Source organism: Arvicanthis niloticus, chromosome 6 (assembly GCF_011762505.2).
Source record: "Arvicanthis niloticus isolate mArvNil1 chromosome 6, mArvNil1.pat.X, whole genome shotgun sequence".
Taxonomy (NCBI): Eukaryota; Metazoa; Chordata; class Mammalia; order Rodentia; family Muridae; genus Arvicanthis; species Arvicanthis niloticus.
The window spans coordinates 107,489,610-107,508,829 of record NC_047663.1 but is presented as its reverse complement, the minus strand read 5'-3'; the positions used below and the strand labels follow the sequence as shown (position 1 = coordinate 107,508,829).

General features: G+C 40.5%; 1 non-coding gene across 1 annotated transcript; it reads right to left on the bottom strand.

Moving 5' to 3' along the window:
* Positions 1-14,029: 14,029 nt before the first annotated feature.
* Positions 14,030-14,161, bottom strand: LOC117712181 (small nucleolar RNA SNORA17). The gene has a single exon (XR_004607248.1). It is a non-coding gene; the product is annotated as a small nucleolar RNA SNORA17 (small nucleolar RNA).
* Positions 14,162-19,220: the final 5,059 nt, after the last annotated feature.

The window sequence follows — 19,220 nt, the reverse complement described above, 5'->3', positions numbered from 1 at the left end:
CTATTACTCAGTACTATATCTTCTCAGTATTGTATCCACTTCAGTATTGTACCTACTCAGTCCTGTATCTTCTCGATGCTGTGTCCACTTCAGTACTGTACCTATGCAGTAATTTGTCTACTCAGTATTATGTCCACATCTGTACTTTATTCACTCAGTACTGTGTCCAATTCAATACTGCTTCAACTGAATTGTGCTCACTTCTGCACTGAAGGAACATTACTTCACGTGATTATTGCTTGGGCAGGGCTTTCTCTTCTTTTCCATTCCCTCTCCCTTGCTAAAAAACTTTTAGATTATTTTGGGTTTGTTGTTTATTTTTGTTTTTTGTTGTTGTTGTTGTTGTTGTTTTACTGAATGTTTTATTTATTTACATTTCAGATGTCACCCCCTTTCCCTCTTTCCCCTTTCTAGAAACTCCCTATCTCATTCCCCTCTTCCTTTTTGCTTTTATACCATTTTAATTACATGCAAGTATTAAGGTCAGATCTAGGTTGAGGAACTAGCCACACAATAGATGCAAATAGTCAAGGAACAAGCAAGTCAATAAACAAAGTTCCATGAACACTCCCGTGATCACTGATTTTACGGGCTTATCAGGATGACCAAAATATCTGAGCCTACTTCCCTGTTCTAGCCCAAAGTCATCTTCATGTCTGAAACCTTTCTCAAGTTTACAGAAATCCACCTTCTTCAGCCTCCAGAGTGCTGAAATTAAAGACATATACCACTATGCCTGGCCATTTTTACTTAGATTTATATTATAGTTTTATGTGTATAACTCTTTTGTCTGTATGTATGTTATTAGGGCCCCAGATCACAGTAGGGCCCCAGACCTTAGCACAACTGACTCTATGTTGATAGTAGCATTCAGGCCATAAAACTCAGCATACAGACAGCACTACCTGCCAAAAAGAAAACAAAGACCTAATTCATCAAAGTTCATAGTTCTGCAAAAGTCTTGCCTTTTTGGATTCCATAGTTCTGCCTCTGGCTAACTACTCTTTTTAACTGATGTATATCAACCCAGAACACAGCTTTTGTGCTTAAAAAGCTGACCCCAAGAAAAACTCAGTGTTGCACAAGGATCCTGAACAGCCAGTGTCATCATCTGCCAGCTAAGACTTTTTATTGGCCTAAACCCATGTTTGAACACTCTTCTCTAGTGAGCACACAACATCTCTGAGAGTGTCACCATGATCTCAGAGACTAGACCTCAAGACACCTGGGGTGTCAGAGCCTCTTGGAGCAAGGACAAGTATGTTTGTCAGGGGACTTCTAGGCGTGGGCAGCTTAGGAAGTCACCTGATCTGTCACCTCTGGAGGTAAGTCTGTTTAAGGTGTCTTTTATTTGGAATCATAGGAGAGGTCACCTACCAACACTGATCCAGTGTCTGTTCCCTGTCTGTTCCAGTAGATGGACATGTGATGGCCACTACTGGTTCTCATTAATATATGTCTCTGTGTATGTCTGTTTATGTGTCTTTCTGTTACTCTGTACTGAATAGTGACTTTCTCTAGTGTGAGATCCTTCCAGCTTAAAACCTGTGACTTCTCCTGTTGGTGACCCAAATAATTTTATCTCTCCCAGGTTGCTCAGAGAAACCTCCTATCACAAAAAAAACAAACATCAACCTGTTCCACTCTGAAAGCGGGGGTGGGGGGGTCTTTTTTGCTTGACTCCTGCTCTTGGTCAGAGTTGGTCCCTGTGTGAAGTTGGGAAGGGGCTGGGATTCTCCTCCAGTGCTCCCTGCCATCTAAGCAGAATGCACACAAGGAGAGGAAAATAGTTCCCCAAGACTCTCAATCCCTCTGTCCTTTCCCTGTTCTATGAATCCCCAGAGAAAGAGAAAAGTCCTCCTTAGCTAAGCCAGTAGGAAAACAGGAATTTCCACCTCTTTCTTTTTCAAGATTTATGTCAATTTTTTTTATCCGATGATTATATTTTCATATAACTCTAAACTTGCCATTCTCTGAAAAAAGTAGAAAAACTCACTCCTGGGCTGGGAGAGAGGAATCACTGTCAGACAGTGCAGCCTAAATAACAGGTTTCCAGGGTGCTAGAGAGATGGCTTAGTGGTTAAGAGCACTGAGTGTTCTTCCAAAGGTCATAGGTTCAATTCCTTCCTCCCAACCACATGGAGACTCACAACCATCTGTAATGGGATCTAATGCTCTCTTCTGGTGTGTCTGAAGACAGCAACAGTGTGCTCACATACATAAAGAAAATAAATAATTCTTAAAATAAAAAGACAGTGACAGTGTGCTCACATACATAAAATACATAAATAAATAAATCTTTTAAATAACAGGGTCCCATTCTGTCTAATATTGACCAAGGGTGCATTAGGTCCCTTAAAGAATGTTTAGAAACATCTGCTAAAAAGATGTCCTTTGCCATCCAGTCAGCCCCAGACATTAGAAATAATTTATAAAAGTTAGAATGTTTTAGAAGTTTAAATAGATTCCAGTTGCTGGAGGTAGCTCAAAATGTGTTTAATAAGAGAGAACTGGTTGGGACTAGAACTTTTGAAAATTAATGTCACCATTTTTGATAATGAGACTCAGTTAAATTTACAGACACCAAAAAAAAAGTTTGGTGTTTTACCCTCTGGCAAAAGACAATCTTCTGCTGAATGTTCTGCCTTTAATCAAAATACACAGTCTATCTCCCAGACTTGCAATAAAAGTTCCAGTGATATGGACAGAAACCAACCCCCTAACCTAGCCTAGCCTAACACCAAGCATCTATAATTGTTCAACTAATCAGTTCAGCTTCCTCCATTTAGTTTAAACAATGCCCAATGACCCTGGAAACCAATGGGGAAACTTCAGACCACAGTGCATAACTTGAAAACACAGGCATCCTGATGCCCTGCCAGGCACCTGGGAATACACCTATCCTGCTTATGAAGAAAACTAGCACCTCTGATTTTCATAAGCCTGTTTCTTCCAGAGAAACAGGTATACACTGCTTGGAATGGAAAAATGCATTCCCCAGCCTCACATTGGCAGAGGTAAGCCAACCCATCTTTGCTTTTGAATGGACAGACCCAGAAGAAGGATACAACAGGCAAGGATGGAACCAGGTATGTGGCAGTTGCAGTAGGTACTTGAACTGAAATCATTCGGGCCTAGGCCAGATACCTCAGCCTGGAGAGAAGAAATAATTGATCTAACCCACACTTTAAAGTAAGGAAAAGTAAAGTCTACCACCATATACATGGACAGATGTTATGATTTTACTACTGGATTCGCTTACAAATTGTTGTCCTCCACTACTAAAATGATGACATGGCTGCCTGACAAATAAAAAATGTTCCTAAGACCAGTGGGGTCAATCAATATTCTCAGGACATTCATTGACCCACTTCTCACTGAGACTATGGTAAAGAAGGTACCCAGTGGTTGATGGAAGACACCAGAAAGAAAGGTTTTTTTTTCTCCCAAAAACCACTAGGAGGACTTTGGTAACTGACATTCACAAAGCTACTCATCTGGGGTCCACAAAACATTCTGACTTCTTCAGACCTAGACTGGACAGAATAGTGCAGGATGTCTCAACCAGATGCTGGGTTTGTGCTCAAGTGAGTCCAAAACAAAGGACCGTTACCCAGGATGAGGTACAAATAAGAGACAAACATCCTGGTAGTCTCTGGAAAAAGTAACTTCATCGCGGGATCTGCCCTGCCAGTGGAGAATGCAAGTTATATTGATACCATGTTTATGTGACTGAAAGCATTTCCCACCTGAACCTAAACTGCTCAAATAGTAGCTAAAAAAGCTCCTACAGAAATTGGTTCTCCAATTTGGCATCTCCTTAGCAATGAGTCTAACAATGGCTTTCACAGCCAAAAATGTGTTAAAGCTTTACACATAGAGTAAAACCTTCATTGTGCATATAGATATCAGAGTTCTAGACAGGTATTAATGCTGCTAGTAATAATAACTTGAAATATAGATAACCAAAAGAAACTCTAAGAAAACTTTCATTGGAGTCTAGTTTTGTGCTCACTGCACTCCTTCTAGGATAAGATTTACCCACTCTGAGATTATTTTTGGAAAACCAACCAAGCAGGTAGCCAAAGGGACACTAGCTAGAACCAACTTAGAAAGAACTTACATGACAATTCTCTCCATCTCTGTGGCTGTGAAAGTAGCTGTCATTATACTATGCATCCACCACACACAGGTCAAGACACAGGAAGCCATGGATGGTGCCACATAGACTGTCTCTAGTCTATGGACCCATTAAAATGAAAGATTAATGGATATTCAGGGCCCTTCTATTTCCTGCCTCACTGCCTTCTCTTGTCACTTTTACTTGATATAAAAACAGGGTTATGGTCCAGCCTCTACCACACTCAAGCTTCTACCTGGCAACTAAGGAAGACAGATATAGGGGAGGAGATAGGTAATATGGCTACAGACAAGCAGCAACCCATATTCCATCTTGACCTTTCCTCACTGGTTTGAGTGTCTGGTTGTGTGAAGAAAAGGAAAGATGTGGTAATTTGTTTTTTGAGATAGTAATGCAGAATGCATACAATTCTGTACATGCCATGCATTTGGGCCCCATTGTTGACAGGAACAAGAGAGTTTACATCCCATAAAAGAAAATGAATCATAAAACAAAGGCTTCACATAAAAACACAGATGAATATAAGAAAATAAAATCCCTCCCAAGAAATGCACAAGTAAAAATGTAATCTAACAGCCACAAAACTAAAAATATTGTAACTTCTTGAAAAATGTTATGGCCTTTGGAAAACTGGGAGAACCTGGAAATCAGTCCCAGTGCCATAGGAAAGAACCCTGGGGATAGAGTTAGTTATTGTGAGTCAGAAATTGTCCAGGGGATTGCTGGTTATGCTTAGACACACAGCCTGATGTTGCATCGGACAAGAACTCACAAGACAGACAGTTCACTAACTGACAAGACACATTGTTTCTGGGGGCAGCCTGAATTAAAATAAAAGGGCTTATATGGGGCTAAACTTGTCTAATATTCAAAACCTTTAACCTAAACATTTCTCCTTATTGTGATGACTGCTATTCTGCTTTATGTGTTAACTCATCTGGATAACAGCAACATTATCAAGGCCCTGAGATTACATAGTGGGCATCTACTAATGATACACTAGAAAAAGTTGATACATCAGTCGAAGAAAATGTTAAATCTAAAAATTCCTGTCACAAAATATCCAGGAAATCTGAAATACCATGAAAAGAACTAACCTAAGAACATAATAGGAATGGAAGAATATGAGACGTCCCTGCCCCAAGTACCAGTAAATATTTTCAACAAAATCATACAAGAAAATATTATGGGTAATATTTTAAAATGGTGTGAAGCGATCTGGCTTATTTTTATGAGACTGCCATGTTTCTGACTAGAAAAGGCCTGAGGCCACAAGTGGCTGCTCGGCTCAGGCCACCGGCTCATGCAGCCAGAAGCACGGGCCCTTCCACCCACGAGATGCCAGCATGGGAGATGACCCTGCCAATCTACCATGCTCTCTCCACAAGGCTGGGCTGAGCCCAGACCATCCTGCCATCCATGCAGTACCCTGTAGAAATGAGACTCTAAGCTTAATTATTAACCCAAGGCTCTATATATTTAGAAATGATCAATTAACAATTTGCCCACACAATTAGAGTTTTTCCCAATATCTAACCTTATAAAAACCTTGATATAAATCATTACCCAGGACTGTCCTGGATACGTTTGTATTTCTCCATGGCTCCTATATCCTGCCTCTCCTCCTCCAGCTGCTCCTCTTCCTTCTCCTCTTCCTCTCCTCCCCTGACTCCTCCCACATTACCAAGTTTATTATAAAATATCCAGCTAGAAGAAAACACCCCAACCTAAAGAATGATGCCAATAAACATACAAGAAACTTGTTGAACACCAATTAGACTGGACCACATAATAAACAAAACACAAAATCTACAAAATGAAGAAAGAATACCAAAAGTAACAATTGAAAACGGCCATGTAACATACAAAAGTAGACCTATCAGAATTATACCCATCATCTCCACAGAGACTCTAAAAGCTAGAAGGGCCTGGACATATAGATATCATGCAACCTCTTTTTTAAAAACACACACACACACAGATGAAAACCTATGCTACTACATACACACAAAAAAATCTCAATTAGCATAGATGGAGAAAATTAGAGACCTCAAGATAAATTTAAATTTAAGCAATCTCTATAAACAATTCCAGACCTACAGAAAATACTAAAAGGAAATATCTAACACAAGGATGACTAGATTCAAGCAAACACAATAAGCAAGTAATTCCATACCAGCAAAAAGAAGGGAAGCAAGCATGAGCGTGCGCACACACACACACACACACACACAAAGACAACTCACATCAAAATAGCAGAAATTAACAATCACTAGCCATTGATATCTCTCAACATCAATGATCTCAATTCCCCAATAAAAAGACACAGGCTAACATAATAGATGTAAAACTGGACCAAAAATTATGCTACGTACAAGAAACACACCTCAGCAAAAATGATAGACATTACATCTGAGTACAGGGCTGGAAAAAGCTTGCCAAGCAAACAGACCCAAGGATCAAAATGGAGTAACAATTCTAATATCTAAAAAAGTAGACTTTCAACCAAAATTAATCAAGAGACAGGAAAAGTCACTTTGTACTCTTCAAAGAAAACATATACCAAGATGATATTTCAATTCTGAACATCTATGCCCTAAACACAAGGGGATCCACATTTAAAAACAAACAAACAAACAAACCAAACATTGCAAAAGCTGAAATCACACATCGATGCCCACATATTAACAGTGGAAGAATTCAACACAAATTGACACATCACCCAGACAAAAAATGTACAAGGACATAATGAAAGCTACCAACATTATGAATCAAGATGACATAGCTACCATCTACAGACTATTTCACCCAAACACAAAAGAACATATCTTCTTCTCAGCACTTCATGGATTCTTCCTCAAAATTAACCATATAGTCAATCTCAATGCAAGCCTCAAGAGATACAAGAATATTGAAATAACACCTTGAATCTTATCAGACCACCATGGATTAAAGCTGGACTTCATGAACAACAGGAACATCAGGAAGCCTACGAACTCATAAAAAATGAACAACTCTGTACTAAATGATCTCTGGATCAGGGAAGAAACAAAGAAAGAAATAAGGGTTTCTATAATTCAATGAAAATAAAGGCACAACATGCCAAAACTTATGGGAGACAATGAAAGCAGTACTAGGAGGAATGTTTGTAGCACTAAGTGCCTCCATGAAGAAATTAGAAAGTTCTTTTACCAGAATATAAAATTACACCTGAAAGTTCTAGGGAAAAAAGCAGCAAGTACACCAACATCAAATTAGATGGAGAAAAACTTAGAGCAATTCCATTGAAGTCAGAGACAAGACGGGATGTCCACTCTCTCCCTATGTAGTCAATATAGGACTTGAAGTTCTAGTTAGAGAAATAATACAATGAAAGGAGATCAAGGGGATACAACTTGGAGAGGAAGAAGTCAAATATCAATACTTTTGAATGACTTGATATTATACATATGTGACCCCAAAAATATCTACCAAAGAACTTTTACAGCTAACAAACACCTTCAGCAAAATAGCTGGATATGAAATTAACTAAAAAAATATCAGAAGCCCTCCTTTATACAAATGATAATGGGGCCTAGATAGAAATTAGGGAAACAACACCATTACAATAGATACATATGATATAAAATATCTTGGTGTAACCCTAACCAAACAAGTGAAAGACCAAAATGAAAAAAATTTCAAATCCTTAAAGAAAGAATTTGAGGAATATATCTGAAGATGGAAAGACCTTCTGTGTTCATGGACCACTAGGATTAACAGTGAAAATTGTCATCTTACCAAAAGCAATTTACAAATTGAGTGAAATTACTACCAAAATCCAATACAATTTTAACAGAAATTCACAGAGCAATTCTCAACTTCATATGGAAAAACAACAACAACAAACACGATAGCTAAAACAGTTCTGAACAATAAAAAAAGTTCTTGAGGTCTTACCACTCTTGACCAAATGCAGTACTACAGAGTAATTAAAAACTGCATGGTATTGGTTTAGGATTGATCAATGGAATTGAATCAAAGACTCAGAAATAAACCCACATCCTTGATTTTTGTCTAAGAAGCCAAAACCATGCAGTGAAAAAAAAAAAGAAAAAACCAAGCTCTTCACAAATGTTGGTAGTCTTACTGGATGTTTGCATGTAGAAGAATGAAAATAGGCCTATATTTGTCATTCTGCACAAAACTCAATTCCAAGTTGATCAAAAACTTCAACCTAAAACTGGAAACACTAATTCTAATAGAACAGGACAAGGGGAATAGCCATCAACTCACTGGTACAAGAGACAACTTCCAGAACAGAAACTAATGGATCAGGCTCTAAAATCAACACTTGATAAATAGGACCTCATGAAACTGAAAAGCTTTTTCTTTAAGGTGTAGGACACTGTAATTAGGAGGCCACAGATTGGAAAAGGATCTTCACCAAACACATCTGACAAAGGACTAATACTACAAAATTTATAAAGAACTCAAGAGTTTAGACACCAACAACCCAAATAACCCAATTTAAAAATGGGGCACAGAGCTAAATGGAGAATTCTTAACCAAGAAATTTTGAATGGCCAAGAAACAGTTTAAAAATGTTTAAAGTCCTTAGTCATCAGGGAAATTCAAATCAGGCCAACACTGAGATTCCATCTTAACCCTTCATAATGACTAATATCAAAAATTCAAGTGATAGCACACGCTGGTGAGGATGTGGAGCAAGGCAAACACTCTTTCACTGCTGGTGGAAGTGCAAACATGTACAACCACTTTGGAAAACTGTAGGACCATAAAAGGACAGCCCAACAGAAAACAATTTAGGGGTTTCTCTGAAAAGTGGGAATAGTTCTACCTCAGGACCCAAGTATAACACGCCTGGGCATATACCCAAAGATGCCCCATTATACCACAGGAAGATTGATCAACTATGTTCATAGCAGCTTTATTCATAATAGCCAGAAACTGGAAACAGCCTGGACATCCCTCAACTGAAGAATGGATAAAGAAATGTGGCACATCTATACAACAGAATATTAAGCCATTAAAAACAAAGACATAATGGATGAAATTTGGAAATATCATCCTGAGAGAGGTAACCCAGACCCAAAAGGACATGGGTGGTATGTGCTTACTTATAAATGAACATTATCCATAAAATATAGGATATCCAAGCCACATTCCACAAGCCCAAAATTGTAAACAAGATGGAAGGCCCAATCGAGGATACTTGATTCTCACTTAGAAAGGAAAATAAAATGCTTATAGGAAACAGAAGGAGGGAGGTAACTGGGTGGGGAGGGGACAGGGAGGGGAATGAGGGCTTCTAGGATTGGTTATGGGCAGAGACAGGGGAGATGGCAGGTGCCCACAAAATTGAATGGAAATCTGCAACTAGGGGTAGGGTCTGCATTCCAAGGACATGCCAGAGACCTGGGTTAGAGGAGGCTCCCCTGACTCAACAGTGGTGACCTTAGCTGAGACTCATTTCAGTCCTGAAGTGGCCAACTCCTGTAGCCAGGCAGGAACCACACTGTATCCATAGGGACATCAACCCACCCAGAAAACTTTCAAATCAAAATTTATCCTTCTTACAAAAAAAATGCAGATGGAACAGAGACTGAGGGAATGGCCAAGTAATAACCAGCTCAACTAGAGACCCATCCCTTGGGCATGCAGCAATCCCTGGCACTATTAATGACAATCTGCTATGCTTGCAGACAGGAGCCTGGCATGGCTGTCTTCTGAAAGACTCCAGCCAGAAACTGACTCAGCAAAATACAGAGATCCACAGCAAAACACTGGGTGGAGCTTGGTAACTCTTATCAAAGAGCTAGGGGATAGATTGAGGACTCTGAAAGGGGATGGGAACAGGGTCAACTAATCTAGACCATTGGGGCTCTCAGAAACTGAACTACCAACCACAGAGCATACATGAGATGGACCTAGGCCCCACACACATGTAGTAGATGTGCTGCTGCATCTTCATGTGGGTGTGAACAACTAGAGTAGGGGCTATCCCTAATGCCTGTCCATGGAATCCATTGCCTTAACTCACCTATTTTCTGGCCTCAGCGTGAAAAGAAGTGTCCAACCCTGCAGAGATATGATGTGCCACAGCCAGGGAAAACCCAGAGGTTACCTCCACTCTCTCAGTAGAGAAGGGGAAGTGGAGAGGGAGGAACTATGGAACATGGAGGACCAGAGGGAGGACAGAAATAGGGAAGTAAAGTGAATAAATAAAAAATGAAAATAGAAAATAGACACTAAGTGTTCTTAATCACTGAGAATCACTGAGCCTTGTCTCTAGCCCCAGTTCTTCCCCTCTGTGACTATCTGTGAAGGCCCTAAAGAGTTTAAGGAAGAAAGTCACATGATGTGTAAGAGTGGCTTTTTGTAAAATGATGCAACATTTGTGTCTTTCACCCCCAAAAGGGAACACATAGTGATTAAGAATGATGTCATGATTGGAGCAAAGCCCAACTAATGAGGTCTCATTGGGATTACTAACCACAGCAGGCACGAGGGCTCAGCGACTTCTAGGAGCAGGGATGATTCAAAAAACAGCCTTGGGAGGATCGAGGGTCTTCACTTTTGCTCATTCTTAGGATTTGAAGGATAACCAAGGAGACAGACACATGGAAATAAACTATCAAGAGATCATATCAGGGTGGATAGGAGAACACAGGTATATGAATGAGAAAAGGAGATTGATGGAGGGGTACATTAAGTGAGGAGATCACGGGAGGGTGTGGCCTCATAAAATTGCTCAGCTATTATGCTTTGTGCTTCCCATAATTTCAGTTAACTCAGTCATTCTGGATTTCTGATGGGGATGAAAACTTATAATCTGATAGCCAATCCTTGCTATTTACTTTCAGAGAAAAGATTTGAGAGGATGGTTTTCAGCTGACATTCATTCTAAAGCCAAGGGGGGGGAAAAGCCAGGTTCAGAACTAAGTCTTTTATTTAGGAGAGATGACAGAGGTTCTGCTTAGTTAACAAAATGATGGACTGGGTATTAGGTCTATCTTGCACCTAACTGACATAAATTAGTATAGTTATGATCTAACTGTATTTTGAGAGAAAAGTTTTATTTTAACAGGAAGGGTGATATGTAGGAGGAGCTAAGGTGGGAGGAGTAAGGAGAGGAGGAGGAGAAGGAGAGGAGGAGCCAGGTGATGAGAGAGAAAGAGAGAGGCAGACATGGAGGCAGATATTCACATGTCTCCACCAGTCAAAGATAGTTGATATATCTAGATTGGGTATTAGGTTATACTTCTGATTGATATTGAGCATTACCAAATTTATGGTTAACATTTAAAAAATTGTATAAAAGCAAAAAGGAGAAGGGGGTATGGGATAGGTGTTTTCTAGGGAGGGGAAAAGGGGAAAGGGGATGGCATCTGAAATGTAAATAAAATATCCAATAAAAAATTGCTCGGCTATGAGTTCAGTTTTTTTATAAGTAGTTTTAAAATTTTGTATTCATTTTATAGAATGGGTGTTTTATTTACATGTATGTCTGTGAACTATACATATGCATGATGTCCAAAGGAACATAAGAGGGCATTCAGCCTATAACCAGAGTTTCAGATGGCTGTAAGCCACTATGTAGTTGCTAGGACCTAAACACTGGATCTTTTGCAGGAACAAGTAGTCTTAACTGCTGAGACAGTCTCTAGCACTGAGACCAAACTTTAAAACCCAAACTCAGCAGAGCACAGCTGTTCCTTAAAACAAATTATCTGTTAGTTTTGGAGGCATCTTGTAGTAAGTTTTATCAACTTCATACAAACTTTAGACATTCCTTAGTACAGGGAACCTCAACTGAAGAAGCTGCTCCAAGGATTAACCTGTGGGCACATCTGAGGTAAAGTTCTAAATGGCTGACTAACGTGCGAGGACCCAACCTACTGGAGATAGTTTCATTTTTAAGAAAGTAGGCCTGGGCCACATAAGAATGGTTGTTCAAGCCAGAAAAAACAAGCTTATTAGCAGCATTCCTCTATGGACATGCCTTCGACTCTTATCTGGAGTTCCTATTTTCCCTTTTTATATAATAAAATCTGTAAAGCAATAAATTATTCAATTCACCATAAACAGGGAGCTGTCAGACCAAATTAACAATTGCAACCAAGACCCTCTTCATGAACCAATGAGATTTTATTGGGGTTCCCAACAGGAGAGTAGGTGAGGGGTTACACAAAAAGCAGGAAAGACTCCAAAGCAGGTGTATTATGGTAAAGTCTCCCCAACACAGGCAAAGACTGTGACTCTGGAGCTGGCTGCGTAGACTGAAGGCAGCTGACAGGTTCGAGAATGTCCTCATTGAAGCTCGGGGCTCAGAGTGCCCACCCTCCACTGCTATTTTCTGTTTTTAAAATCACTGGAGGATTCATCTCATCCTTCATCCTGGAGAAAAATTTTTAATGTGAGGGAAACTGTTGTAGAAGAGAGCTCTTTTCTTTTGGTGAGTGGGTTTGCTAGTTTTGGAAATTTTCACACAATCTGGAGTCATCTGGGAAGAGGAAACTTCAATTGAGATGATCCCTCCATCATATTGCCTATAGGTAAGTCTTTGGAAATATCCTCCATCAAAGATAGATGTTGGAGGTCTCCGCTAACTCTTGGCAGTGCCATCCCTAGGTGTGTGGTCCTGTGTTGTGTAAGAAAGCAAGCTGAGGTAGCCATGGCAAGCAAGCATTTTTTTATTAGGATTACTAAGAGGAGTGGAGATAAAGGGTTACATATCTGAACAGGGGAAAGTTAAAAGGAGCCACACTACCAAAATCTCACGCCAACATGGGTGACAATTCAAGAAAGCTGCAGTGTTGATACTTTCTGCACAGCTTGTCCTCTCTGTGGACTGGCTGGTCAGTTAGCCTCCTACAACACCTGCTTATTCCTTTTATGAAGCTAGGGAGGAGCTTTTCAGAATCTTCCAAGTTTCTATTTCCCAGACATGTGACCCTGTTTATCTCCTGAGCTTATTAAGACCTCCCAGAGGGAACCGTTCAATTCAAAGTAGACGGCCAAACAGCAAATGCCACCTGCTCCTGTGGCAGAATTACATGCAACTATAGGAGGTGTGGGAGGGGGTTGAGAGGGTAGGCAGAATCTCAGGTAAGGATCCTACCACTTCTTTCCATGAAGGAACAACATCAAGAATTCTGATCTTGGGATTCCCTTGCAAGAATCACAGCTGCTCTGATGAAGATAACATCTGTCATACACAGAGGACAGAGCTCTGTGACACTGGGTGAAAGAATGACAGCATTGTCATGCTTCCTTAATGTTAGTCTTTCTCTGCATTGGGAGGATCTAGGGTCTTCTTCACTCTTGCTCATCTTAGGATTTGAAGGATAGCCAAGAGAGAAACAGATACATGGAGATAAGCTATCAAAAGATCAGGGTGAATCCACCATCTTAAGAAATTATAAACCTGCCCTAGTCAAGAATTACCTGATGCCTGTTACCTGACCAGCAAAATTTCTTGTTTATTGTTTAAATACCATTGGTTCTTTGTAAATTTTACACCATGCACCCCAATCCTACTCATCTCCCCTTCCCCTTCTGCCCACCTCTGTGCTTGCAATCCCCAAAAGAGAAAACATACCATTGCAGAAGCTGCAGTGTGTCACAGTGTGTCCCACAGGACACCCTTTTGTCCACTCTTTTTTTGCTTGCAAATATTCACTGCAATGAGTCCTTGGTCTGATACTAGGTATGCTACCATGCAGAGGTTGTCTGTTTTAGGATAACTCTCAGGTCCCAGATTGGGGTTCCTCTCTTCTCTGGCTCACTCCTGAACATGGAAGCCCATACTAACCTTTGGACTTCCAGACTCATGGTGGTACAGGCACTGGATTGGTGGTCATCTCAGGCTACCTTTCTTCAGGGAGTGTTAGACTACTAATCATTCAGATGTTCAGAGGTCAGAACACTGAGCAAAGACATAGCCTCTCTCCTCTCTGCCACCTACTGACACACATGTGACACAGCAACCACATCTGCAACGCCTCTAGGGGCAGGAAAATCTCTTGTTCTTTATGTCTTGTTTCTTCAGTCACTTTTGTCTTAAACATTGATTTTCGGGCTTTGATCTGAGCTAGGTCTAGAGGACACCAGTCCTGTCATTTTTAAATGACCTTCCTTATTAGCATATATTAGTTATACATAATGGTATCTTTCAATATTTGTATAACTCTACATATGTACACAATGTAATGTAATCATATTTATTCCTCTGTTACACTATCAGCCCCTCACACTCCTATTGATCCCCTCTTCCTCCCAACTAACCCCTGCTCTACTTTCATGTCCTGTGTGTATGTGAGAGAGAGGGAGTGAAAGACAGAGACAGAAGAGAAAAAGGGAGACAGAGAGAGACAAAGATAGAGACAAAGTTTAATTAGTGTTCCTTATATATAAGCAGGGATGATGATTTCTTTACAGGGATTTGTGTACTTTGCCAGTGGTTATACTACTAAAGAAATGACTCTCTCACCTGTGTCAACCCTCTTACAACATATAAATCCTAAGGAAATTGTAGGGCCGTATCAATACCTTCTCATATTCTTTTTTAAAGGTTATTTTATAATATAGAATGCCAAGAACCAACCTGAGCTTGGAGAGGGTTCTGAGGAAAGAGGTGTCTGGAAGCAGTGAAAACAAACAACTTGAAATCAAGTCTTGGCTCCAAGCTGGAAGTCTATGTTTTGCTGGAGACAGCATGCCAGCCTGCTTTCACTCTGTCCTGCTTTCTTTCTTTCTCTGATCTGGTCTCTCTGAGGATCTCTAGACAGTTCTCTCTATATGTTCTGCTTGAAACAGTTCTCCAAGCAGCTCTCTCTTGCTAGTCTAAAAGACTGTCTAGATAGATTATCTCCTGCAAATATAAGCCCATACTTATTTTACATATCAATCCAGTCCTTTACTTCAGGTTTCCTTTTGATTATGCTATGAATAAGGATCCCATGACTCCCCCTGCCCCAACCCCTTACTTCTTAGGAGACAGCAAATACACATGTTCTTTTAATATTGCAAAATAATTCAAAGTTCTGCCTGCCTCTGTTAAAGACAGATGCTAAGCTAGCAGAGTCAGACCCCATCCCAAAATTATGATTTCTACCACACCTGGGCTAAATCTTGCTCTGTCGCAGGCTGACTTTGAACTCAGGAATCTGCCTGCATTTGCATCTGCCTGTCTTTGTGTCTTTCCAATGAGGTGACTCATAGTGTAGCTGCCACTGTTCCTTTAGATTCCTAAAGCCACTCATAATTCATATTGCATCTTTATTTTTTGCATAGTTGAAAAACTATATATTTTCAAACTCACATTTTTAAATTTGTTTTCTATGCCCTTAAGGGCTGTCCTGAAGGTTTCATCATGACTAGAAAAGAGAAGAGGCTGGTCAGAACCAAACATAGGCAGCAAGACAATGTTTTCAACAGATTTATTTACTCATTTGAGTTTTTATTTAAAGTCACATTTGTAGCGATTTTCCCAAAGGTCCATGAGAGGTGTTATTTCTGGTCCAACCCATCACAGACCCATCATTATCCTGGCTCAAGACTACTGTGAGGTGGTCTAATTAGTTGTCAGAACTACGTGAAACATATTTTCTTCATGACATGTTCCATCTCTAGCTACAGCACCAGGCTCATAGACTTTTCTCTCTCACAGCATGAGACTTCTGCTAATCACACATAGTATTTCCTCCCAATTTTGCAGTTACCTCACTTAGTGGCAACCACATTCAAACCCAACCTGAGAATAAGTGTTGTCAACTTAATGGGCTGTGGAATCACCTAGGACCCAAGCCTCAGTCATATCTATAGGTCTTTTCCTCATAAACTTAGCTTGGCCATGTTTGTAAGGTTGAATTCTGATTGGTTGGTTTACCTGAGGGAAGAAAACTATTGTTTCTTTTTTGGACAGGGTCTTTTGATGTAGTCATGGAGGTACTAAACTGACTATGCAGATGAGGTGGCCTCAAGTATATATTAATCCACCTCTCTCTGCCTCCCAAGTATTGAGCTTAAATGCATGTGCCACCATGCCCAGTGTGGGAAGACTTACTCTAAAAGAATACTATAGACTAGGGTTGGGTCCTGAGCTACATAAAAAAGAGAAAGCTACCTGTCCAGGAGCATCTATTGCTCTCTTCTGCCTGACTGCTGATACTGTATGACCAGCTGCCTCAAGTCCCTACATCTAGGATTTCTCCACCAATATAGACTAAACACCACAACCGTGAGACAAAATAAACCATTTATTTCTTTCTGTTGTTTTCGCTAGATATGCTATGATAGGAGCAGCAAGAAGGTTAAGACACCCTCAATTCAATACACAAAATGCACCAAATCTATTGCATGTTGATAGTGTCTCAAGAGAGAACATGAGTATATCCACCTTCGTTTTGAAAAAGGTACCAAATCCATCACTCAGAAGGCCAAGGCAGGTGGACCTATATGAGTTTGAGGTCAGCTTATTCTACAGAAAGAGATTTGGGGTGACCATGATTACACAGAGAATCCTTGTCTCAGAAATCCAACACAGAATGAAAGAAAATGGATATGAGAATTAGGTTAATATAGATATAGCACATGAGCAAAGTCAAGTGACTGTATGGCACATGAGCCATAGCAAACTGTCTGAGGCACACAATTGCCAATGCAGAACAGGTTGGGAGAATGTGCCACATGATCCAGACATGTACACTAGAGCAAATTTGTAACTCTAAAGGAACAGGGAGGTGTGTGGCTTGACTCAAGTTTGGGAAAAGATTAAGTTTGTAGTATCATAAAGGAGCACTGATAAAGTGAAAGTGTCTCAGCAAAGCAACTTCCTTTGTTAAGAGTGTGTGATCAATTTGTCTTATTGACAGTGTCCTTTGCCTTACAGAAGCTTTGCAATTTTATGAGGTCCCATTCGTCAATTCTTGATCTTAGAGCATAAGCTATTGGTGTTCTGTTCAGGAACTTTTCCCCTGTGCCTAGGTATTCGAGGGTCTTCCCCACCTTCTCTTCTATTATTTTCAGTGTATCTGGTTTTATGTGAAGGTCCTTTATCCACTTGGACTTGAGCTTTGTACAAGGGGATAAGAATGGATTGATTTGCATTCTTCTACATGCTGATCTCCAGTTGAGCCAGCACCATTTGTTGAAAATGCTGACCTTTTCCCACTGGATGGTTTTAGCTCCTTTGTCCAAAGATCAAGTGATCATAGGTGTATGGGTTCATTTCTAGATCTTCAATTCTATTCCACTGATCTTCCTGCCTGTCTCTGTACCAATACCATGCAGTTATTATCACTATTTCTCTGTAGTGAGGTCAGGAATGGTGATTCCTACAAAAGTACTTTTATTGTTGAGAACAGTTTTTGCTATCCTGGGTTTTTTGTTATTCCAAATAAATTTGAGAATTTCTTTTTCTGTGAAGAATTGAGTTGGGATTTTAATGGGGATTGTATTGAATCTGTAGATTGCTTTTGACAAGATGGCCATTTTTACTATATTAATCCTGCCAATCCATGAGCATGGGAGATATCTCCATTTTCTGAGATCTTCTTCAATTTCTTTCTTCAGAGACTTGAAGTGCATGTCATATAGATCTTTCAATTTCTTTGTTAGATTCATAACAAGGTGAAGACACCTTATCCTTCCTAGAGCAGCTAGTAAGAACCCTCCCCCACAACCCCCTGAGCTGCAACCCACCCAAACTCCACCCCTGCGAAATACACACCCCTTCCACTCCTTGGTTGCTCCTTTTGGCTGGGGCAGACACCTAGCAGGTCTGTTCCTGTGAAGGCACCATATCCTGAACAATCTTAGAGCAGTGATGAACACCAAGTGGGGAGGGAATTCGAGGGTGGAGGGAGGAGGGGAGGTGGGGGCACATCCTCATAGGAGCATGAGGAGGGGCGATGGGATAGGAGGTTCCTGGGTGGTGGGGGGAATGGGGTAAGGGGATAAAATCTGAAATGTAATATAATATCCAATAAAATTTTTTTTTAAAAAAAAAGAGTGTGTGATTGAACACAAACCTAACCAAGAAGGATCCATGGCCAAGATGGACTCTGAGATGTTTTGAATAAAGATGGCCCCCTGTAGGAGGAGTTAAGGTGGGAGGGGTAAGGAGAGGAAGAGGAGAAAGAAGAGGAAGAGCTAGGAAAGGGAGAGAGCCAAGAGAAAGGGGAACATGGAGGCAGATGTTCACGTGTCTCCTGAAGTCAAAGGTAGTTGATATATCTAGGTTGGGTATTGGGTTATACTTCTGATTGAGTGAGCATCTTGTTATTGATCATTACCAAATATATAAGCTTTTGGATAATCTAAGCATTAGAGTCTCATTTGTACCGAGCCTGTGTCTTTGGTGGGATGGTCTGGGCAATGCCCAGCCTTGCAGAAACAGCATGGAAGATTGGAAGAGTCATCTCCCACACTGGCATCTTGTGGGTGGTAGAATTGGTGTTTCTGGCTGGCCGTTTCTAGCTGTGGTTTGCACGTGGCCTCTGGCCATGGAACATGGCGACTGAGCTAGGCAAAGTCACCGCAGCTTAGATAGTCAGCTTGACCAGCAGCCGTTTTTTAAATAATTGTTTCAACAGCCCCCATAGTCTCATGTGTTATGATACTTGAATCTCAGATGAATGAATACTTTAGAAAGGGGTAGGTGGTGAGTTCTTGTTGGAGGAGGTGGATTACTGGTGGTAGGCTATGAGGTTTCAAGAGCACACACAATTCCAAGACATTCTCTTGCTCTGCCATCTGCTACTTAATAAAATCTGAGTCCCTATTGCTGCCCCAGCATCATGCCTACCTGCCTCCTTCTATGCGCCACACTATGGTGCTCATGGACCTTCTGAAACTGCAAGCCCCTTGCAATGTTTTTCTCTGTAAATGTCTTAGTCATGTTTTTTGCTATAGAAAAATGAGACAGCCTCTGTTTCTTATCATGACTGCAAGTGATGACTGTGTCTCTTCCTATTGGTGAGAGAATGAATTCATAATGTGACAAGTCTGTGAGAAGGGGCATGTCAGAGTTAATGCAATATGGGCCTTTGTTGAATCAAAGTCCTTAGATAAT